Source organism: Pogona vitticeps, chromosome 4 (genome assembly GCF_051106095.1).
Source record: "Pogona vitticeps strain Pit_001003342236 chromosome 4, PviZW2.1, whole genome shotgun sequence".
Lineage (NCBI taxonomy): Eukaryota > Metazoa > Chordata > Lepidosauria > Squamata > Agamidae > Pogona > Pogona vitticeps.
The window spans coordinates 82,513,171-82,539,096 of NC_135786.1; the positions used below are offsets into that span (position 1 = coordinate 82,513,171).

The following is a 25,926-nucleotide window of genomic DNA, read 5'->3' on the forward strand; positions in this document are numbered from 1 at the left end:
AATCGCGTAACAACGAAGTTTTTGCAATTGCAAAAGCGATCGCAAAATGATGTTTCCTATGGGAGAATTTCGCTTTGCAATGATCGGTTCCCTGCTTCAGGAACCGATTCAATTTTCCTACAGCTGATAGGCGGTTTCAAAATGGCCACCGGGTTTAAAAAAATGGCCGCCCGCAGACCTGCTGTTTTCTGGGACGGATTCCTCGCTGCACGGGCAGTGAAAATGGCTGCGCTATGGAGGATCGCTGGACGGTGAGTTTCAAGCCCATAGGAACGCATTAATTGGGTTTTAATGCATTTCTATGGGCTTTTAAATTTTGCATTATGATGTTTTCATTCTACAGTGACTTCGCTGGAACGAATTAACATCGTAATGCGAGGTACCACTGTATTTTGTTCCTGAAGGCAGGAACACAGTACACCCACAGTTTCCACTACAGTATCTGCAGGATCTGTATCCAATATTTCACTTATTCGTGATCTGAAAATATTAAAAGAAAAACTAGAAATATGTATTTTCACAATGTACTACCAGAATTGGCCACTAGAAGGAGAAACAGACAAGGCTACATATTCTTGTTGAAGAACAGATAGCATGGTCTCTGGTTCCCTCTAGTAGCCAATTTTGGCAATGTATGGTGAAAATGTGTATTTCCAGACTTTTTTCTTTTATCATGCTATGTATGATATTGTTGACTTTCAAATTTCAGCATCCATGGAGAGGGGGTCCTGGAACCAATCCCCAAGAGATATAGAGGTCTTATTATACTTGGCTTCTCTTATGCTCAGTTACAATTCAACCAATACATTAACAGTCCCAGATTGTGTAGAAGAATTAGAAATTATACATTACTGATTATCTAGCTGCAGACAGTATCTGTTTTAAGTCATTGCTAATGTCAAGTTTTTTGTAGCCCTGCCTTAAGTACTGTATGCTTAACAGATGTTTGTTTCTCACTTGAAAATATGCAGAAAGCCATGCCATTATCTGCTCTTTATTCATAGTAGGAACTTCTACCTCTAATGGGGACAAGCATCATGATCCCTTGAAAGAAGCATATATTTTCAGTTTCTGGAAAAAGGTATAGGTAATTTTTCAGTTTCTGGGAAAAGGAAAATTCAAAAAAGGCTCAAATCAATTGTTGAAAGAATAGCTCAGCTGTTTAAAATAAACATGTAATCATAGGAAAAATATGATTTGCATATAAAACCACTATCTTTCCCCAAAAATAAGACAGGGTCTTATATTAATTTTTGCTCCAAAACGCACTAGGGCTTATTTTCAGGGGATGTTTTATTTTACAGTCATGTCATCTTCTGGTTGCTGCATAATGCTACACAATGGTGGAAGGTGGGGTTTCACTTAACTAGGGCTTATTTTTGGGATAGGGCTTATATTTCAAGCATCCTGAAAAATCATACTAGGGCTTATTTTCAGGTTAGGTCTTATTTTCGGGAAAACAGGGTAAGAGAAATTACACTGCAACAATTTTTAAATTGGTTGTTGTGGGTTTTTCGGGCTGTTTGGCCGTGTTCTTAAGGTTGTTCTTCCTCACGTTTCGCCAGTCTCTGTGGCCAGCATCTTCAGAAGACATGAGTAGTACTCTGGTGCAGTTTGAAACAAACTGCACCAGAACACAAAGTGCTAATTTAAAACTAACTACACCAGAGCATGGAGTGCTACTCCTGTCCTTTGAAATGCTGGCCACAGAGACTGGTGAAATGTTAGGAAGAACAACCTTCAGAACATGGCCAAAGAGCCCAAAAAAACCACAACAACCATTAGATCCCGGCTGTGAAAGCCTTCGCAATTTTTAAAATTGGTTTTAAATGCTAACAGAATAAAACAAGTATATGCTTTCATTTTTCAGAAGGCTTAAAAGACAGTAATAACGTAGCATACAACAACCCACATTACTGGGCCACTATTAAATCAACACTATTTATTTATTTATTTATTTTATTTTATTTTTACCCCGCCCCTCTAGACAATGTCTACTCGGGGCGGCTTACATAAGTTAAAACACGTTAAAATAACATATAAAATGCAATTATACAATTAATTCTAAGCTCTGGATATTTTGAGTAACAGAGTTTATAAACTGAAGGGGGAATGAATCGGATATATGACTCTTCACAGACACAAAAATAGAGCACTCTATTGTCTTCAATATTGTGAAAATTGTAAAGCTGCTTACCAAATCTATGCCGACTTACTCTAGTTGTGACTTACTATGCTAACCATCAGGATTTCAGCCATAATCACAAATACTGTGATACAAAGTACAATGTACTTTTTATTATCTAAAAAATACACAAAGGCAATGATCTGCCAAAAACAAAGTTTGCCTTTTGTCAACAGAAAATATACACTGATTTCCACATTTAATTGACAAGTTGAAAATATTCTCTAGACACACAGACAGCAGTAAGACTTAAAATCTACACATCTATCTTTCAAATTCTTGAATAATTTGTGAAAATGTAACTCAGATTTCTTTACAGGTGACAGCTTGTTTCACACCACACTTGCTAGCACACATACTTCACACTTACTGCTTTGCATGTTCTCTTCTACACAAACTACCATAATCTGGTAGTAGTATCTGAAAAGTTTACTGAAATAACAGTGAATGGCACAGGATATATTAAATAAGTTTCCTAGACAAGGTGCTAGAGAGCCTCATACAAGTAGGTGAAAATAATTTACAGTGGTGCCTCGCATAGCGATCGCTCCGTTTTACGATGAAATCGCTTTGCGATGGACTTTTTGCCATCGCAAGAGCGATCACTTTGTGATGCCCCCTATGGGGAAAATTTGCTTTGCGATGATTGCAGGGAAGCGCTTCCCCGCGATCATCCCAAAGGCCCTGCCAATCAGCTGTGCTGCGAGGGATGGGGAGAGAGAGAGCCGAAGCACAGCTGATCGGCGGGGATTTGCGGGGAAGCCATTAGCGCAAACCCCCGCCGATCAGCTGTGCTTCATATCTCTCTTTCTCTCTCCCCTCGCAGCTCCAGCCTCAGCAGGGAGACTGAGGTGCCACCACCACCCTGGCCGAGAAAGACCCTCTGCAGGCGCAGAGGGTCTTTCTCGGCCAGGGTGGCGCAGCAGTGCCTCAGCCTCCCTGCCCAGGCTGTCAGTCTGCCTGCCAAGGCTGGAGCTGCGAGGGGTGGGGAGAGAGAGAGCCGAAGCACAGCTGATCGGCGGGGGTTTGCACTGACTGTGGGGAAGCCATCAGCGCAAACCCTCTCCAATCAGCTGTGCTTCGTCTCTCTCTCTCTCTCTCACTCTCCCCTGCAGGTGCAGAGGGTCTTTCTCAGCCAGGGTGGCCTGGCGGTGCCTCAGTCTCCCTGCCCAGGCTGTCAGTCTCCCTGCCGAGGCTGGAGCTGCGAGGGGTGGGGAGAGAGAGCGCCGAAGCACAGCTGATCGGCGGGGGTTTGCAATGATGGCTTCCCCGCCATCATCGCAAACCCCTGCCAATCAGCTGTGCTTTGTCTCTTTCTCTCTCCACCCCTCACAGCACAGCTGATTGGCAGAGCCTTTGGGATGAGCGCGGGGAGCACTCCCCCGCGCTCATCCCAAAGGCCCCATTTTCCCACAGCTGATCGGCGGTTCCAAAATGGCTGCCTGCTGTGTTGCCTTGCTTTAGAGGCACAAAAAATGGCTGCCCCGTGGAGGATTTTCGCATAAGGTGAGTTTTAAGCCCATAGGAACGCATTAAACGCGTTTTAATGCGTTTCTATGGGCTTTTAAAACTCGCTTAGCGATGAAATCGCTTAGCGACGTTTTTCCTGCACGGATTAATGTCGCTAAGCGAGGCACCACTGTATATAAGTTGTGAATTTGCTTTTAAGCCAACATTTTCTAAGCTGCTTTTCTTCAGTATTCCTTTGTACGCAAACAACATTTTCCCCTTAACATGTTGAATCATAAACTAATCATAAACTAACTGATGGCACAGCCCCTGCTCATTTTTAGAAGAACGGTGAAAAGATGTTTGAAGTCTGTTCACTGTTCTGGGACTGTGATCAACAGTCAGTATCGAGGTAGTCAGATCAGTTGACCCTCCACTCTAAAACTGGTGCTATTGAATGCCGGGTCTGTATCTAATAAATTCCAGATTATTCAAGATCTTATTCTGGAGGAGGATGCAGACCTGGTATGCATAACTGAAACTTGGATGGACGGGGAGGGGGTGCACCCCTGACCCTTGCCTGTCCTCCTGGTTATGCCATCCAGCACCAGGGTAGACTGGAGGGGCAGGGGGGAGTAGCCATTCAGTATATACATTCTCTGGAGGATACTAGGCGCTCCACAGTGGTGAAGCTGGGTTTGGAGGCCCTTCATGTGTCAACTGGGGCCAGGGATGGTATTGGGATATTGCTGGGTTACCGCACTCCCCGCGACCCAGCCATTTCCTTACCGGAGCTGGCGGACTTTGTCTCCACCGCACTGCTGAAATTCCCGAGGCTTTTGGTCTTGGGTGATTTCACCATCCATGCGGAGGCAGAGACTTCTGGTCTGGCTCTTGAGTTCTTGGAAACCATGGCTTCCTTGGACATGTCCCAACATGTTAACGGCCCCACACACGTGGGTGGTCATACCCTAGAACTGGTGTTTTCCACTAAGTAGAGCTAGTGTGGTCTGATGGTGACTGACCTTGTGTCAGTTCCCTTATCATGGTCGGATCACCACCTAGTAAAATGTAACCTCTCAGTGGCTCTCCCTCTCTGCAGGGAGCATGGACCTATTTTATTGGTCTGCCGTTGAAGGCTACTGGAACCTTCAGGACTCCATGAGAGGGATTCTGGCTGATCTGACTGGCGCTCCTGTCAAGGCTCTGGTTGATGGCTGGTTTACTGCCATCACCAGGGCTGTAGACACGTTTGCTTCTAAACACCCTCTCCGGTGCAGAGTTTGGCCTGGTTTAACCAGGAGCTACAAGCGATGAAGCAAAACAGGAGAAAGCTAGAGTGCAAGTGGAGACGGAGCCCGACGGTCTATAATCGGAAAACTGTAAGGGTCGTGACTAACCTTTACCTTGCTAAGGTGAGGGCTGCTAGTCGAGTTCACCTTGCTAACTGGATAAGCGAAGCTTCAAATCAGCAGGTGGAACTTTTCCATATAGTCCGCGACCTATCCGGAATTGGTCTAAGTGATGGGCCTCCTTTTAGTATTTCACCTGAACAATTTCCAGCATTTTTAAAAATCTAAAGTTGAGGCCATCCGTCGGGATCTCCATTCTTTTCTGAATACAGTGGATCAAGCAGAGATATCCAGCGCTCTGCCTTGCCCCGTGAGACTTGGTTTCTTTCAGCCTGTGATGGTAGATATGGTGGACAAAGCGCTTGACCGCTGTTGTGCCAGCACCTCCTCCCTTGACCCTTGCCTGGCCTGGCTAATCAAAGCAGGCAGGCATATAACAATTGAATGGGCCACAGCAATAATTAATGGGTCTCTCCTGGAGGGCAAGGTTTCTCTTTGTTGGTCTTCCTTGATATCTCAGCCGCCTTTGATACCATTGACCACGGTATCCTCCTGAAGCTCTCAGAGTTGGGATGGTGGTTTGGCACTCGCCTGGCTCCGATCCTTCTTGAAGGACCATCCTCAGAGAGTACAGCTTAGGAAGAGTGTTTCGGCCTGTGGAGACTCAATTGTGGGGTTCCGCAGGGCTCGATTATCTCCCCAATGCTGCTTAATACTGTATCTATATGAGGCCGCTGGGTGGGGTCATCAGGGGGTGTGGGGCATTGTGCCACCAGTATGCTGATGACACTCAGCGCTACATCTCCTTTTTGCCAACCACAGTGGATGCCATTCTATCCCTTCAGCGTTGTCTGGAGGCTGTACTGCAATTGATGCAGGAAAACGGGCTGAGGCTGAGCCCAGACAAGGCAGAGGTTCTGAGGGTGGGTGGCCCCACAATTGGCCGTTTGGGAAACTCCCTCTGGACCCGGCGCTCACCATGCAAACCCAAGTGGCGTCAGTGGCCCGCTCTACCTATTTCCATCTCTGGTGGATTGTCCAGCTGCATCCCTATCTTGATGTTGGGGCGCTCACCAATTTGTTCCATGCGCTTGTAATCTCGATATTAGACCACTGCAATGCGCTCTGCGTGGGGCTACCTTTGAGATTGATGTGGAAGCTTCAAATGGTGCAGAATGCGGCAGCCAGACTTCTCAGTGGGAAGAGAAAATATCAGCATATTTCCCCCACTCTGGCTGCTTTGCATTGGCTACCCATTCGTTTCGCACTGATTTCAAAGTGTTAATGATTACATATAAAGCCCTAAACGGTTGGACCTCAATACCTGGCAGAACGTCTCCTCCCACCTAGATCTACTCGAATCACTCGCTCTAGCCAGGAGGGGCAGCTGAGGGGCCTAACGCCAAGGGAGGCCCAGAAAGAAAAAACAAGAAACTGGGCCTTCTCAGCAGTGGCCCCCCGCCTTTGGAATAGTCTCCCCTCCGAGATTCGCTTGGTACCTTCACTGGGCATTTTTAAAAGCCAACTCAAGACCTGGCTATTTAGGCAGGCCTTCCTTCTGGTCACTATCTGATTTTTTTTACCTTTTCCATCTTGAATGACATTCTTTGTTGTTAAATTGTTGTTTGAGACTATTTGATTGTTTTTAGTCTATTTTATTGTGAGCCACCCAGAGCAGACGCTGTCTAAATGCGCACAATACAAATTTAATAAATAAATAAATTGATATGTGCCACCCTATTTTTTTGGCCAAACTGACTGAGGTAAGCAGCCACAAAAAAGTATCTCACAAGATTTTGAAATAGTGAATAAAGTAAATAGTAAAAAGGTAAATGGGGTAGGAGTCAAATTAGTCTTTCCAGATGTCAGTAGTTTGCAAAAGTAACATAAACACAAGACAAATCAAACAAGTAAATTCGGGGTATAACCCATACAACACTGCTCCTATGCAAGATCCATACGAAAACTCATTAAGGAATTGCAATGATGACCTCTAAAACTATGCAACACAGCAAGTTAGGCTATCTGCTGCCTTCTTCATTAACAATGACACTTTCTAAAATACTCAACAATAACCCATTTGTGCTGAAAAAATACCAAAATCCACATTGAGACAATTGTCTTTGATACTGTGCTCGCTAAGTAACAACAACCTTATTAACAATGCCTTCCTTATTCATTCATAAGCACATTTAACCAAATGCCGAGGCTTCTCAAATATTTGAAATACATGAATGGAGAACAATTTAATGCTGGAATTAAATGTGAATATAAATTAAAAGGATAAGAGAAAAATGAGTGCTGAAAGTTTTACTCTTATTTTAAAGAACAAAAAAAGTTGTGACAAAGGAGCTTTAAGTCCCAATAGCAAGAAGCTATAAACGGTACCTACATGCCTGTTCATTCAGCACCTGGAATGCAAACAACAAACCCTGTTCTGCATAGAAAACCACTATCATTATTTTTCTATTTCCTTCTTGTTATGCAAGAATTTTACATGCAGATCATCAAACCGTATGTGTCTGAATATACTATTTTACACAACAAATTGTTTGTTTATGCACCTTCCAGCTGCACAACTGAGTATGGTAAGTATCACACAATTCTTTGAATAAATAAGTATAAGTAGCTATTGTCTTCCACAGAAATAGCTCTCTGGATCATGACCTAATTCTTTTATTATAACCAGAGACAAAAAGCAGAAAAATGTGATACAATAATTCTGAGAAAGCAGCAGGCATTGCATCCAACAATTTTCAGTTCCCAAGAGCATCATCTCCTCCACATGGGCAGTGTTACCTTCCAGAATTATAAAGTTTAACAGTGAAGTCAAGTATAAAAATTGTGTGTGTTTACATTTCAGGAATAAATGTAGTTTTACAAAATTATATTCAGTAGTACAAGACATTCACAAAAACCTAGCTTGAAATGGGGAGGCAGGTGAGACAAGGTTAAGAAGAGAAACACAGGTCAACAAGATGCCGAAGGATGGAGGAAAACGACAAAATGAGGGCCATGAAGAGGAGCGGAAAACAATCTCCCTGCTTTAGCTGATAGGATAGTTGGGATAACCATTGGTTCCAGGTCTGTAATGAGATAAAAATATTTCATCTCCAAATCAAATGAGCATTGGATGTAATGCAATAAATATAAATCTAATGCCACTAATTCTTATGTATTAAAATTCTATTACCATAATGGAAGTGAAGGTTCTGATTAATGGATTCTTAGCAGTTCTCTTCTTTGTCAAAACTGTTGTTAATACATAAACTATTACCATCTGACTTGTATGACAGGATAATACAATGAAAGAATTTGTAGGCTGGCAAATGAGAAAGAATGACAGCCCATAGAGGCTTTTGAATAGATTCCAGAAACAGAGAGGCGGCAACAATCAGTCCAAAAGTATAATTGAGGCATGTTGCTCTGATTCTGCTAGCTGTATTAAATGGTTAATATACACATTATTTCACTTAAGACTGCCTATATCCTGGCAGATATCAGGGAAGAAGAAAGGACAGCAGCATGTACATACTCCTGGGGAGACAATACAGCTAGTCTTTCATCTCCCAAATCTCTAATGAAAAATATCTCAAGGCTAGAATTATAATTTGCCTTGAAAAATAAAAAGAATAAAAATGGTAAACAAATAACAAGACATGAATGGAGGAACAACTGAATAATTTTGTTAAGAAAAATCGCCTCAAAAACTGCTTACTAAATACTGTGTTTTCCTACATTCCTATTTATTGATTGATTGATTGATTGATTGATTGATTGGACTTATATACCGCCCCATAGCGCTACAAGCACTCTCTGGGCGGTTTACAATTTTTTTAAATTATACAGGCTACACAATGCCCCCCCCCAGCAAGCTGGGTACTCATTTTACCGACCTCGGAAGGATGGAAGGCTGAGTCAACCTTGAGCCGGCTACCTGGGATTTGAACCCCAGGTCGTGAGCACAGTTTTAGCTGCAGTACAGCGTTTTAACCACTGCGCCACGAGGCTCTTATCAGGAATCGAGACGAGTCACGGGACCCACTGTCAAGTTGAACTTAAGTTGCACCAGTGACTTGACTTGAGACTCTGTCCCCCCCCCCCAACTCAGACTTGCAACTCTTAACCCACACATCCTCTCCCTGACTCTGGGCCTGGGACTTGGCACCAAAGACACAGACTGGGGACTTGGATTAAAAGACTTGCCAACATCCCTGTTTCTTACAGACTTTGCGCAATTTGCTTTCAAAGAATCAAGTGAAAAAGTTTAATTAAATCTGGCAAAAAGTAAGCATGTCTAGGATCTTTGTTTATTGAAATTTCTGGAAATCCATAATTTTAAAAATCCTGTAAGAAATAATAAATTGATAATAAGTACCAATCACCTATTAAAAGGGCTGAAATCTGTGAAATGTGCCAAGTGTGCACTAAACTACAGTGGGGTCTTGACTTACGAACGGCCCGAGTTACTAACATTTTGACTTGCGAACTGCTCTCATAGGAAAATATTGACTTGACTTACGAACTTAGATTTGAGTTACGAACTGAAAAAACCACGTGGGAGGCAGGGAAAGTGCAAAATTTGAACTTTCAGTTAACTGTTGGCCAGTGAAAAGGGTGCCTGTCTGCTTCCTCACTCCTCCCAGCGTTTAGAGAGTGGATTGGGAGACAGGCTTCAGACTGCCTGGTACAGTACTGCCTGGACTGTATTTTCCCTGCCTTCCCTGAACCTTTCTTGACTTAAGAAAAAAAGAAACAAAATATCCCCCTCTAGTGGTCGAAGGCGGAATAGCAGCTTCTCATTAGTTTCTATGGACGGAAAAGAGCAGATACGGATCAAATGATTTTCAGTGGATTCCTATGGGAAATGCAGATTTGACCTGCGAACTTTTTGACTTGAGAACCACCTTCCAATACAGATTAAGTTCTCAAGTCAAGACCCCACTGTACAGTGGTGCCTCGCTTTACGATTGCCCCGCATTAGAACGAAACCACATTATGACGATCTACAATTGTCTGAATGGGTTTTTTTCGCTTTGTAATGATCGGTTCCCTGCTTCGGGAACCGATTCTTCGCAAAACGACGATTTTCCAACAGCTGATCGGCGGTTTCAAAATGGCCACCGGTAAAATAAAATGGCTCCCTGCTGTTTTCTGGGACGGATTCCTCGCAAGACAGCCACTGAAAATGGCCGCCCTATGGAGGATCTTCGTTGGACGGTGAGTTTCCAGCCCATTGGAACACATTGAAGGGGTTTCAATGGGCTTATTTCGCACTACCTTTTCGTTCTACAGAGATTTCGCCTAGAATGAATTACCGTCGTAATGCGAGGCACCACTGTATTCTTAAGCAAGAAAAATTAAGGCTATGAATTCAGCTACAGAGGTGCCTCGATTTATGAACGTCCTGACTTATGACCATTGCGAGTTACAACCAGCTCTGGCCACAAAATTTTTGCTTCAACTTGGGGCCGGAGCTTCCAGTTACGAACACAAAAAGACAGGGGGAAAAGGCAGGAAATTCAAATTGCTAACTGCTGGTGGTGAAGAGGCTGCTTCTTTGTAGCTCTTTCACCCCAGCAGTTAGACTGAGAGTGTGCGATGGGAGCAGGCTTGGTACTACCTGGGTTGTGTGTGTGTGTGTGTGTGTGTTCGTGGGGAGGCTTTGGGCTGCCTGGCTTCTGCTTCTGAGTGAGTGAGTGTGTGTGTGTTTGCAGGGGGCTTTGGGCTGCTTGGTAAGGTAAGGTGCTTCTTTCTGCTTTTTAAAAACTGCCTGTTCTGGGTGGGTTTTGCAGGGTGGGTTTGGGCTGTGGTGTTGTTTTGTTTTTTGGTGATTTTTTTTTTTTTTGCAGCCTCAGGCTCTTCTGATGGGACTTGCTCCATTGTTTATTTTTGGTTTTGGTTTTAAGCCCCAGCGCCTTCCGATGTTTATTTTTGGGTTTGTTTGTGGGGTGTTTTTGTTTTTTCAGCCCCAGTGCCTTCGGGGCTTGCTCTGTTTATTTTATTTTATTTTTTTGCATTCCTATGGGGCTTGCAGTGTTTTATTTTAATTTTATTTGGGGGGTATTTTTTCTTCTGGAACGGATTAATCTCGTTCCAATGCATTTCAATGGGAAATGGTGCTTCAATTTACGACCATTTCGAGTTACGTCCATCTTCTGGAACGGACTATAGTCGTAAGTTGCCAGGTTTGATAAACAAACCAGCCTGGGCAAACTGAAGCAAAATAACTGCTATAAGTGTTAAGCCAAGAAAGTACCTCACCTCTTTTCTTTCAATATTCAGCAGGTGTAAAGAAGTACATTGCCTGTTTCCATGTCTGTCAGTCACCCCAATGACCTACAGTGGTGCCTCGCTTAACGAGCGCACCGTACAACAACGAAATCGCATAGCGATCCCTTTTTTGGGATTGCTAATGCGATCGCTCAACGACATTTAGATAGGGCGAAACTCGCTTTGCGAAGATCGGCAAGCGTTTCGCTTACCGATCTTCGCAAAACGAAGCCCCGACGATCAGCTGTTTGGCGGACAAAATGGCCGCCGGAAGCCGCAAAATGGCTGCGCACAGCGTTTTCACGCCCTCCCCTCGCTTAACGAGGGCGCGAAAATGGCTGCCGGCCACAGGAAACTTCGCTGAACGGTGAGTAAAGGAGCCTTTTGGAATGCATTAAACGATGTTTAATGCATTCCAATGGCTTTCCCTGTCCTGTTCAGCGATGTTTCGCTATAGCGAAGGTTAATCCAGAACGGATTAACCTCGCTATACGATGCACCACTGTATATGCATTCAATTTCAGCTGCAATCCTATGCAAATTTATGAGGTAGGGATCCTATTCAGGCATTTCAAAAAGGGGTAATCTGAATCTATACAGAACAACAGCTAGTTCCAGCTCTACCCATGTCAGTGTCTTCTAAAACTGAAAAGGAAAGCTGTTGCTACACATGGAGCCACCACATACAATCAAAAACATGGATTTTTCAGTGTTCAAAGTTTCTCGTGAAGCAGAGGCATTTCTCTTCAGACTCTTTCTCCCTCCTTGAAAAAAGGCAGCAGGGAGAGGGCACAGTGCAAACTCATCTTCCTACTCATCTATTCAGAGTATCCCTTTTCTGAATGCCCAAACCAGGGATAAGGAGACAGCTTCTTTTAAATACAACGGCCTTATTTCTTAGCAAATACATAGAAGACTGTGCTGTTGGCATAAACATATACTTTCCACTAAACCTGTGGCTAGAATTCTGTTGGCACAGCTCTGTGTGTGCAAGGCTGATTCCATCATCAGCTGTGGCCTTTTGCCTTTACTTAGAAATTTTCTATTTCTATTCTAGTTCTAACATTCCCAAGAGATCCGTTTCAACCTGGGAAAGCCTTTAATGTCCAAAAACTGTGCCAGGACTAGGGGTGGCCATTTTTGGACATTAAAAGTAGGCCCCATATTGAGGTATCCAATGGCTTCCCTAGGTCAAAAGGGATCCATACATTTGACGTTTCCGAAATCCAGTGGTTTCCTAAGGAAGCACTCTTTGGGGTATGCAAACTGGTCTCTAGATATCTGAAATAAAAGCAGCATCCTAAAAGAAGTCACACAGTCCTTGAGCTTGTTCTCAGGTAAGGAAGCAAACTGACTTCTAACTGATCAACTATTCTGTTTATCTGTGCATATACCGTTTCCCTGAAAATAAGACCTAACCTGAAAATAAGCCCTAGTATGATTTTTCAGGATGCCCGTAATATAAGCCCTACCCCAAAAATAAGCCCTATTTAAGCAAAACCTGTCCTTCACCACTGTGCAGCAACCGGAAGAAGATGACAGACTGTATTTGAATAAAAGCAGATTGTTGTACATGAAAAAAATCCCCTGAAAATAAGCCCTAATGCATTTTTGGAGCAAGAATTAAAATAAGACCCTGTCTTATTTTCAAGGAAACACACGATATATATGAATTTTATATATATATATATAAATTATATATATATAAATTAACTTTCATGCTATACAAGTGATTTCATGGGCCACATCTAAAAATCATAATCTACAGATATTAGCTAAATAACATACAATCTGCATGGGGTGCATAGCACTAAAGTGCAAAAAGAGTTTACTGGATGTACAGAGAACCAAACAATTCTGAAAATTAAAAAAAATTCTTTTTGCTTACATGAATTAACAAATATATAAATTTATGAAAGAAGCTGCTAACACTATCATTAGAAAGACTGTTCCTAGTATCAAGAAAATCCAGCAAGAACAATAAATATTTCAAGCATTTCCTTCCATTGTAAATCTGAATGGAACACAAATACTTTTTTCTCAAATCTGAGGAATTTCAATGTTGTTCCACTAACCTTATGAATCACCACTGCTAGTATCCATGGCACAGTGCAGACATTTTATCTGAGAAATTTATCAAAGGCTAGGTGTACTCTAAGAGTGTACTGTCCACCTCCTTGGATGAAGAGACTGAGGGACATATATCCATCCTGGAGAAGACCCTAAAGCAGCGATGGTGAACCTATGGCACACGTGCCACAGCTGGCACGCGGAGCCCTTTCTGCTGGCATGCGAGCCATAGGTCACCAGATCGCTACTCCCCCCCCCCCCGCGCAGCCAAACCTCAGGAAGCGGCTGCAGCTGGTGCTGGCGCTTCGGCAGGTGGATCTGGAACAATTGGTGCTGGCAGTGGAGGCATCTTGAGGCACCTCCATGCCAGGATTCCCCCTTCTGCCGCCACTTCTAGTTCCGGGTTCACATTTTCAGTTCTGGGTCCTCCGTGGCGGAGGAGGCAGCACACTGCTGACTGTTTTATTTCCCAGTTTGGACTCACGATGGACTGTGTTTGGATGAGCAGGGGCAGAAAGACCAAAAGAAGGAGGAGCCACCAGAAGACATTGTTTCAGTGGGAAAAGAGGAAGGAATAGGAGGGGAGAAGGAGGGAAAGAGGCAGTTGGAGACAGAGGAGAGACTTGTTGGATGGAGGAAGAAGACAGAAAAAAAGGACTGGGTAGAGATAATGCAGGAGGACCCCTAGACAGGGAAATGGGCGAAGTTTAGCGTTCCTAGGGAGTATGCAGGGAAGGAATGGAGGAAAAAGACTTATAGAAAGCCACCTTACTGAGGCGAGATCAAGGAAAGGGAACAAAGGAAAAAGTTCAGAAAGTGGCAGCAACAAGAAGCCAAGAAATGGGAGGATATGCCATGTCTCAACCCTCCTGGGAAACCTCGAAGAGCAAGTCCCTTCAGACCAAGGATAAGACTGAACGTGGGCAAGGAGACACAGGTGGGCTGGGTTTCCCACCCTATCCAATAAGGTCAGGCATCAACATAACCAAAGAAGTGGGCATTCCACATAGGTGGTGATATAGAGAGTTAAGTTCTACCTCTCTGCAGCTAGAGGGATTTGTTATGGTTTGAAGAAAAGGACAAAGGCAAGATGTCTCTGAAACAAGAGGTGGAATCTGTTGTTAATGTTGAGCAAAGCAAGTTGTCAAAATTAAAAGGACTTTTGTTAGAAACGCATGGTGTTCCTGAGTCATCCATCAACCTCAAATTAGAAGAGGGAGAGAACAGACTGAGGAACACAAATCTTTGATCTGCACTGCTTACAAGCAGTAAAAGATGTTCATGAGTACTTGTAAAAAGAGATGACTCAAGGTTAGTATCTGTCCTTATGGTCATCCACAGAATTCATACTGCAATCTCCTATTTCCAACAACTACCTGTAAGCTATCCATTCCTTAAACTATAAACATTAATACTGTACCTCACACTACAGAAGAAACCCAGCAGCATAGAACAATATTCAACCAGGTATCTCTTTGCTCTTCCACACATAACAGAATGCTTCCAACAATGGCATAATAATGGTGCAAACTCCTATACTATATAGTTTAACAGAAATTATTACAAAAACTCAGCATCTCATCCCCAAATTATCTCAAAAAGGTAAACTCTTACAAAAAATACCAAGTTCTGCAAAATGTCTATACGTACATGAGAGTAGGTTTGGCAGCAGTGGGAAGTAACATTCCTTTTTCTATCACAATAAATGGATCCTTTCATCTGTTTTCCCAACCGTGTTATCTATCCATTTAAAAAATAAAACAAAAAACCATAGCACATTGCTGTATCAACCACACTGTAACTTTCCATCCTCGTATGAGCACGAAAACACTACAGTATAAGGATGTCAGGATGTCTTTCTTATGATGCTGAGACTGTGGCTGTGTTGACACTTCACATTAAAACACTGATTAGTGTAGAACAGGCAATTGTGAGCACCAAATTATTTTTGCCAACATCTCCTGTCAACTTTAACATACTTATTCAGTGTTGAATATTTGAAGAGCTATATCTGTTCACCATTGTTCTGGTGAGAGTATGAGCAAGAACACGCCACTCTAAGCCATTAGCTTGAATGCTCCCTTCCCTGTAGCCAAGAGGGGAATTTTTAATGTCATTTTCACTTTCAGTGAACTATGATTAAGTTATTGTTACTCATAGTTCAATGTGGAACTATGATTAACAATAAATGAGATCAGTTAAAACCACCCAGTTTTAGAAACTGTGCTCTGAAAGAAATGTGTTTTAAAGTGAGTTTATTACCCCAGATGACATGACATACTGTATCATACCTGGAAGTCAAATTAGTCAATTAATTGATTAATTTGATTTGTATACCACCCATCTAGTGGCATGCTCTACTCCGGTTGGTTTACAAATATAAAACATAAAACATAAGGGCTAACCCCCATCCACCCACTGAAAATTAATCTACATTATGTTGGCTTTTTAGCTATAATAAATAACAGATAACCTCTAACTTGCAGAATCTGCACACGGCAGCTTGAAGTGCACAGATTTAAAAAAACGCTTGGTAGAATTGAATTTTATGTTCTCCTTTATGTGTGTTTTGTGACAGCAATTGATAGTAAAATAAGCACTGGTGCTTTTGGTTAAACCAATAAACAACTTTTACTAATTATATACATATGTAAATATAGCATAACTCATAATGCTTAAAGTTAAAGGTTCCCCTTGACATTTAGTCCAGTCGTGTCCGACTCTAGGGCACGGTGCTCATCCCCATCTCCAAGCTGTAGAGCCAGCGTTTGTCCGTAGGCAGTTTCTGTGGTCACATGGCCAGCGTGATTAGACACGGAACGCCATTACCTTCCCACCGTGGTGGTACCTACTTATCTACTTGCATTTACATGCTTTCGAACTGCTAGGTTGGCAGGAGCTGGGACAAGTTACGGGAGCTCACTCTGTCACGTGGATTTGAACTTACGACTGCTGGTCTTCTGACCTTGCAGCACAGAGTCTTCTGCGCTTTAACCGGTAGCGCCACCACATTTGCTATTTGTCATACATGTTCTTGACAGACATGCAGTGGTGCCTCGACTTACGAACGTCCCTACTTACGAACATTTTGACTTACAACCAGCTCCGGTCGCAACATTTTACTTCAACTTGCGAACGGAGCTTCCACTTACGAACAGAAACAGGCAGGGGAAAACGGCGGTCAATTCAGATTTCTAACTGTAGGTGGTGACAAGGCTGCTTTGTACTGTAGCTCTTTCACTTTCGGCAGTTAGAGTGTGTCATCATCGGAGGCTTGGGAAAGCCTCCTTCTGCTTCGGAGAGAGCATGTGTGTGTGTCTGCAGGGAGGTGAGCTGCTGTTTTCTCCTTTTAAAAACTGTTCTGGGTGGGTTTTGGCTGGGGAGGGTATGTTTCTGTGTTGTGTTGTTGGTGGCTTTGCTGTTTATTTTTGGAGTTTTTTTCCTTCTTAAACCTCAGCAACAGAGATGGCTTTACTTTTATGTTTATGGACTTCTTTTCTTCTTCTTAAACCTCAACAACGGAGGTGGCTTTAGCGTTTGTTTTTGGAGTTTTTTTCTCTCTTCTTAAACCTCAGCAACGGAGCACCTTCCGACCTGGCTTGCTGTGTTCCTTTTATTTTTTTTGGTGGTTTTTTTGTTCGTCCAGAACAGATTAATCGATTTTCAATGCATTCCTATGGGAAATGGTTCTTCAATTTACGAACATTTCGACTTACGAACCCCATTCCAATACAGATTAATTCGTAAGTCGAGGCACCACTGTATTTTTCTCTAGTAAATAACAAACTCTCTCATTGTAATCCTATTACATTTGTAAACCCTATCTGGTCCTATCAAATCCTGCCAGTTACATCTTAAACTCTGCCAGCTCTCACATACTGGACCCTTATCACAGTCCCTATTACATACTGTCACATTGTCTGACAGACTTCCAACTGACAACACACTTCAACTCTCCAGATGACCGCCCCACCCAGCAGCCTCATAAAGGTATTGAACAGTATTGGCGGCATGAATCACCCCTGTGGGACTCCACACTGTAGAACCCCAAGAGTCAGAACAGCAAATATACCATCTGGACACTGTCCTTGACAAAGGACCAGAGCTAGCATAAAGCTAGACCTCTAATCCTTAAGCTCAATAGCCAGTCTAGGAGGAAAGCTAGACCTCTAATCCCTAAGCTTAATAGCCAGTCTAGGAGGATACCATGGTTGGCAATATCGAAGGCCACTGACAGATCCAGGAGGACCAACAGGACTCCACTCCACCAGTCAGCCTCCCTTAACAGGTCATCAAGCAGGGTTGCCAAAACTGTCTTAGTCCCCCCCGACACAACCCAAACCCCAAATGAAATAGATCAAGACTATAAATGTTCTCCAAGAACACCTGCAGCTGGTCAGCTACTACTCTCTCAATCAGCTTACTCATGAATGGTATATAGGCAAGAGGCTGAAAATTGCTTAAATCATTCAGTATCAACCTGGACTTTTTAAAGAATGGGCCAGACCACTGTCTCCTTCAGACAGGAGGGCACATAACCTGTACTGGGGAGTTTGCAATCTGAATGGCCCACTCTCCCATTACTTCCTTGGCTGTTTTCAGGAGCCAGAAGGGACACCCCTTCCTCTTCCTTCGGGTCCGCCAAGATGTTGGATGGAATAGCCTTGTGGGGGCAAATCTAGGAGAGGGCTACCCCTTCTTCAGTGCCCACCGAAGTCTCTTAACCATGCTCTGTTAAAGGTCACCCAAGTGCAACCCTCCAGACATTGTTGGACTGCAATGACCAACAGCCCGAGCCGCAAATCCTGTGTTGAGGAACCATAGTACAGTTGTGCCCCGCTTGTCGACGATAATCCGTTCCAGCAAAATAGCTGTAGAACGAAATTGTCGTCAAGCGAAAGTAAAAAGCCCATTGAAATGCATTGAAAACTGCTCAATGCGTTCCAGTGGGTGAAATATCTCATCGTAAAGCAAAGATCCTCCATAGGCCGGCCATTTTCCGGTGCCTGTAAAGCAAGGAAACACAGCAGGGAGCCATTTTGAAACAGCGGGCGGCCATTCTGAAACCCGATGATCAGCTGTTTTGATCATCGTAAAGCGAAAAATCAGTTCCTGAAGCAGGGAACCGATCGTCACCAAGTGGATTTTCCCTGTCTAAATACCATTTTGCGATCGCAATAGCGATAGCAAAATACTCATCGTGAAGCAATTTCGTCCTCTACCAGGGTAAGCGTCTAGCGGGGCACCACTGTATTTGTAGTCCATCAAATCTGCATAAACATAAATTGCCCACCCATTTTTTTACTTCTACAATGATGAATTACTAGCTGTAAATATAATCTAAATAACTGCATTAAAGAGGTAGTCTAATTTTAGCTCTCCCAAATTAATTTTATTGTATTTAATGAAGGGGAAACTGCAAGAGGATTTCTATTTTCCCCAGTTTTTTAGAGTCCTAATTGTGCCTTATCCTTTCAAGTAAAATCAAATCAATTTACGACTACACTAACACAGAATTTAAGACAATTAGACTAGTTTCCTGTATTGTACTTATAAAAATATTTCACATTAATGGAAGATAAATAATAATAAGAAAGCCAAATATTTATACTATTAAACTTTGTCAAAACTCAGAACTTGAGTAGACGTTGTCTAATTGGGTGGGGTATAAATTTAGTAAACAAATAAATAAATAAACTTTACTAGGGATGCATTTTTTTCATGCTTTTGGACTACAACTCCCACACCATCCCAGGCACTATCTCATATAATCAGAGCGCAACTCCTAGAATTATCAAATAACTTGGCAGGTAGATTTCTGAGAATTTCAGTGCAAACACACTAATTTGCACACCTTTATATTCCACATCCCCAGAGAAGGGCTTTTGGGTTATTTATCTCTGTCACTCTTGCTCACATGGATGACTGCTTTTCCTTGCTTTTCTTTTCTGAATCTCAGCCTGGTGTCTCAGTTTTTACCATTCTGCCTTCAGTTTCCAAAATACAATCAACCACCCTCGCCATATAAATATCTGCATCTAGAGAGATGCTCTATTGGATGGTATGACAGTACCACCAATTGCAAAATGTAACAATTTGATTGACGAATGCCCTAACTATTCTTTTCCTTTGGGAAAAAACCCTTCTGTCTAGCCAGTGGCTGAAACTCAGGGACAATATTTATACCTCCTCAGAGGTAATATTTTAGAATGCTCACACTACAGGCCAAATTCTGTGTGGATTCTGCAACAGAATGAATCTTCTTATGACTAACACTTCTCATTCTGATACATGAGAATTAAACTCATACAAAATACTTTTCTTTTTCCAAGACAAAACCTTAAATATGTTCATATCTATACAATTAAGTTACAATTTAGGCCCACATGACTAATTAAAAAAACCTCTTCTTCTGGGGGCAGTTCCTCATCTATCCTTTCCTCTAAAGAAAAACAACAACAATCAGCCAGCTTCCTAAGAACAGTACATATTCCAATATGCCTTAATACAGTGGTGCCTCACTAGACGATTGCCTTGCAAAATGAGGAATTCACTACACAATGACTTTTTTGAGCAATGTTGCGCTTCGCAAAACAATTTTTCCTATGGGCAATTTTTGCTGGACGATGTTTGGGTCCTTGCCTCGCAAGACGGTGGTTTGTGTTTTTTTTTACCGTTTCGCAAGACAGTTCCCCCTCCCCTATTGAAACACATTAATTACATAAGAACTGCTTTTTTATCCCAAAAAAGTATATGCTGCTGGCTTTCCAGGATCTGCCTTTTGGAAAAATAGCCACATACCCTTTCTCCCCCCGTTTTTTGGGATAAAAAAAGTAGGTCTTATGTAATTAATATATTTCAATGGGGGGAAAACCATCTTGCAAAGCATTGCCAATGGGGCTATGGCTGCAAATTTAAATGGTAGAGAATGGTGAAAACAGTAAGGAACCAAAGGGTAAAGGTAAAGGTTCCCCTTGACAATTTTTGTCCGGTCGTGTTTGACTCTAGGGGGTGGTGCTCATCCCCATTTCCAGGCCATAGAGCCAGCATTTTGTCTGAAGACAATCTTCCGTGGTCACATGGCCAGTGCGACTTAGACACGGAACGCTGTTACCTTCCCACCGAGATGGTCCCTATTAATCTACTCGCATTTGCATGCTTTCGAACCACTAGGTTGGTGGGAGCTGCCCCCAGAAGAAGAAGGGTAAAGAGATTGTTAAAAAAAACATCAGGGAAATCACAAATGTAATCCCCCATTAACACAAATTATGCAGTTGAGTTCCCCACATTTGGGGAAATCACAGGGATCAGCAGCACACCCAAAGAGCAATGGATGAGCCTCTCGCCGGGAAAACCACTTTTATGACATGGTATTTCCTCTGCAAGGTATGAGTTGGAATGGCCCTTGCACCTCATACTCCCTTCTGTCCCCTGACCCCCCAAGGCATGGTGACCCCCCTGGCTGCACCTCCCATTCAGTACAGGGCTGTACAGCCCCAGTCCTGCCAGAGGCCAAGAGAGCTCCTCGGTGTTTTGGAGTGCCCTGTGGGACCCCCATCAAGGGCTAGGTGTTCCTCCCACAATCCTCTAGTGCACAGGTATTAACATATGCTAATACCTTATGCTAACTGTGGGAGGAACACCTAGAAAACTATTAACAATCCTAGACATTTTAATAGCACTTACAACAGCTAAAATAATCTTGCAAAGTTACACTGGAATTACATGTGATATGTCTTTTAGAAGCCAATTACCTCTAGTTCAGAAATCATCAAAGACAATCACAAAAGCTGAGTATAGCTGTTACCCTCTATCCTGCCAAGGGCCTGGGGACCTCATCTGGCTTCCAGCCTATACTTGCTCCCCTCCCCCATCTCCTCAAAAATCTTAGATTTATGGATTAGTAACTTGTTAGTGACCAGTGTCTTTATGTTTCCTCAGCCTCTAGCCAACTGCACGTATCCTCCCTTTTCCACAGCTGCAGCCATTTTTGAAAACCACCTATTCCTGTCTAGTGCTCAATCACATCTACGCCAGATAACTGCCTGTCTATGCAACACCATTTGGTGACATTTACTTTGGTGGTGCCTCAGCCTATCTTTGAGCACATACTTTATTCTAGGGATCCCACATGGGAGACAGCTACATCATAACCTGCCAGTTCTCCCCAAAAGTATACAGAATTACAAGACTTCATGAAAGAAAAATCAACATGTCTTCTAAAAAGAGTAGTCTTGCCTCATTAAACGTTTAGAATTTAACTGAAGATTTTCAAGTGTTACGAAGCATTTTAATAGGTGTGACCTGCTAAACACTGCACTTGACTTTCAGAAAAGCTTTTGACACCATTTACCAAAAACCCCTGAAAAAACCTGGCAGGTTTATAATCAGAGACCATTTAATAGATTAGTAACTTGTTACTGACCAGACAACAATCAAAAAGACAAGTCTTCCACTGTCAACGTGAGTGGTGGAGCTCATAAAGCAGTGTTTCACAAGTTGTGGATTGGGACCCCCCCCCAAGGGGGTCACAGGTCACTTTATACGTGTTGTAAAGGTAAAGGTTCCCCTTGACATTTAGTCCAGTTGTGTCCGACTCTAGGGCACGGTGCTCATCCCCATCTCCAAGCCGTAGGGTCAGCGTTTGTAGAGAGCTTCCTTGGTAACGTGGCCAGCGCAACTAGACACAGAACGCTATTACCTTCCCACCGTGGTGGTACCTATTTATTGACTCGCATTTACATACTTTTGAACTGCTAGGTTGGCAGGAGCTGGGACAAGCGTTGGGAGCTCTGTCGCTTGGATTCGATCTTACGACTGCTGGTCTTCTGACCTTGCAGCACAGACGCTTCTGCTGTTTAACCCGCAGCGCCACAACGTCCCCTAGTTTATATTTGTTGTAGCCCTTATTAAATCATTTCATCCTTGATCTTTTGGAGCCAGATGAAAGTTAGTGTGTTTGTATGACAAACAGGCCATTTGGAGCAGGGGTCTCCAAACTTTTCACCATGAGGGCCACATAATACATTTTCCACATTTTTGAGGGCCGAAAGATTGCAGATATAGAATTAGAGGCATGCAGTGAAGTGGCCATCTTTGCTAATTATACTAATTATCTAGACTTTAAGAAAATAAATTTTCAAGAACTACATCAGATTTTCCTATCTTGGGAAAAGGGCATTCAAGTAACAAATGCAGTTTGAGGTGAGCAAATATAAAGTAAGGCACAGTGGGGGGAAAGATCCCTACATTCACATATATACTGATGGATTCTAAACAGATGGTGACTGATCACAAAGGAATCTCAAGGTTGGGATGAACAGTTCATATCATACTATGTTGATGCAGTGTGATGAAGTGTGTAGATATAGTGAAAAGTCCATGAAGGACATGAAGAAGATAACTGGGCAAGTAAGATGTGCTGATTCACATCTAGGCAGGCTTCTTACCTAGCTCACCTCCTTGTGAGGGGCTGTGATGATACCTGGGAGAAAATTACCAAGCTAATAAACAATCCAGATCACAGTGGCATTTTGAGAAGACTCCCTGGAAAAGACCCTGATGTTGGGAAAGTGTGAAGGCAAGAGGAGAAGGTGATGACAGAGGACGAGATGGCTGGACAGTGTCATTGAAGCTACCAACATGAATTTGACCCAACTCCAGGAGGCAGTGGAAGACAGGAGGGCCTGGCATGCTCCTGGTCCATGGAGTCACGAAGAGTCAGACACAACTTAAAGACTAAACAACAACTACTCCAAAAGGATGCATAATAGTTTGACAGTCCTTTTGGAAAGGACCTCCATCTCTGTCTTTTATTGGTTCCAACAAGCTGAGACAGCTGCTGACTAAATAGACTCAACATCTTGTGGCTGGAAGAGGTCCACAGATGGTGCAAGCACATATTGCCCTGCAAGTAGCTCTAAGATGGAGGATGTATCTCTAATGGGATGCTCCTTGTGTCCAGGTTTGAGGACCTTGAGACCTTAACAACCATGACAAGTGGTCCCTCATTAAGAACAGTTATACTTTTACTGGCTAGTACAGAAGAGAGATGGGGGTATGTATATTCGTACATGAATATCCCCATCTCTAGTACAGAGTAACATATCAAATAGGAACACCAAATTCATAAGATAGGATATAGTGAAATGGAAGTCATTGCCTACTTCAAAAACCTCATATGCTGATTTATTACTATTTGGTCTTTGTGAGAGAATATTCATTTTAGTCTCTTGTCTACTGTTTTTGGACCTCCAGATATCATCTGTTAACTTTATGTTTTATATTTTCTATCTTCTGTGTTTCTGCATAAGGCTGGACTAGCTCTGAGCAATCAATAAATGGAAATGGAATTTTTCTGTAGGTCTCCCATTCCTCAACACAGTCGAGAGTATGACAGAGGACGAGGATATCTTGTAAAGTCAAAAATGGTCTAGTTTAACTGCAGTTCACACCACACCAATAATTTTTAGTATGGACTGCTTTTATTAACTTGACATGAAGCTGGCACTGAAATTTGCCCAGAAAGTACATACTTTCTTCCCAGAAAAATGTGGCTAGACCGCTAAGCACCTGATAAATAGATCATATCTTACATGTATCAGGACAACTCTGCTGACTCTTGCTAAGTTTCTGAGATGAAATCAAAGTGCTGATATTACATTTAAAACCCAACATATGTAAGATCCAGTACAGCAACTACTCACCTACATTAAAACACAGCATGTAGTTTTTAAGGTGCCACAATGCTTTTATCTTTTCTTTGCTTCATGTCTGATGCGCTTGCATAGACTAACATGGCTACCACTTTGAAAACTAGTCATCTGCTAAGGTTGTTGTATGAGGCTTTTCATATGGAATGTCTTCCTTATGTCTTATCTAGAGCCCTTGTTATCATCTAAGTACCAAAAAACAATGTTTCTTTTCCTGTTTTAAAGTATGATTAATTACTAAAAATGATTCATTGTTTTTTAAAAAAAACTTAGTTCAATTTTGTTTCCTGTTTACTTAATGGGCTGCTGTTTTTAGATAATTTTGCTCATATGCATGTTTTATTTTTTTTTTTGTCTGACTTTATTAGCAAATGTGAGAACATATCTTTTAATGACACAGGATATATATTATGTGTATAATCATGAGATGACATAAAAGAAATAAAATGTAATACATGCACCCTGCAAGAGAAATTCCATTCCTACATATTCATAGCTGAAAACATCTTTTACCAATATCTTCATAAAGTTTCTGTCCCTTTTTCCATCATCACCTCAGTACAAAATGAGATAAGAGACAATACACCTACTGTACCAAGTGAGACAAAATAAGACAATACATCTAGATGCGGTCCTCCCTTATATGGTGAAAAACATCAATTTCTTGTAGTGTGCTATCCTAAAAATCTAATCTGAGAAGCCGAATTATACAATCAGATTGGAAATGATGTTCCTACATGAATTGTAAGTGCATGATGGCAGCGTACCAGTGACCAATCAAAACAGTGGAATACTATTCCTGCTCAAGTATTGCACCTGCTGGAAACAGGAAAGATGCAAGGATCTGGCACTGATACTTCCCTCTGCAAATCTGTGCATTCTAGCTATGTCTCAACATATATAACATGACTGTTCCAAGCTGTGGTTTCATGATGCTAAAACAGAAGAATATCCTATTTTTTCAGTCTATTGCTGCTGAAGTTTTTTTGCCCACTATATTGGTGCCCAAGATCTCATAACAAGCTACATCAAACAAAACTTGATTAGAGAAACTGAGAAGCATAAAGATTCACTGGTGTGGTCATTTCATAAGGGTTACATTTGGTTAAATAGAACAGACAACTATATAGTCATAATTACCAACACAGCTAGCTTGCTCAAGGAAAACTTAACAAGTAATTCGCTTCTGATCAAAACAGAGCTCTAACAGAAGTCTAAGTAGATGTTAAGTATGTTTCTTCCTGCCAGAATGGTTGTGAGTTACTTATACACATATAGCCCTCTTACATGTCTTATTCCAGTTTTCTGAAGAGAAATGTTATTCTTCACTTTTCCATATGCAGGATTTTTAAAAATGGTACGCCTTCACTATGATACTTGCACTCCAAGATAGACTGAGACATGAGTAAATATGCACAGGAATCAAGCTGGAAAAAGGCATGGGGGGGAAGCAGTAGCAGACCAATCCTAGAACTTGTGGCACCAGCAAATAACTACTTAGGATGGAGCGCAGCTACTGCTTTCTCAGCACATCATCATACACTGTAACATCACAACAATGCTGTGGGAATGTTATACTTAACACACTGCTTTAAAAACACTTCATTAGACAACAAAACCTTTTATTTCACAAACACTAAATTACTGCAATGTTATCCATCTATAATTATGCACAACATGCAATAAAAAGCCTCAACACTGTATTAGAAAACAGTGTTTTTTGCATGAAAACTGCAAGAACAGAACTACAAACTAGTTATGTTCTAAAGTGGAGAAAGAAATACATACAAACCAAAACAATAATGGGATCTGCAGCCTAACACCCAAACCAATCTATTTTCAGACTAAAGAGTTTGTTTTTTCAAAAGGAGATTTCTACTAGACA

At 42.1% G+C, this 25,926-nt stretch overlaps 1 protein-coding gene and 1 non-coding gene across 5 annotated transcripts in view; both read right to left on the reverse strand.

Moving 5' to 3' along the window:
* The window catches only part of ZZZ3 (zinc finger ZZ-type containing 3), a 73,950-nt gene that overhangs the window by 44,672 nt on the left and 3,352 nt on the right, over positions 1-25,926 (reverse strand). The window lies entirely within an intron of this gene.
* Positions 20,558-20,723, reverse strand: LOC140707081 (U1 spliceosomal RNA). The gene has a single exon (XR_012087079.2). It is a non-coding gene; the product is annotated as a U1 spliceosomal RNA (small nuclear RNA).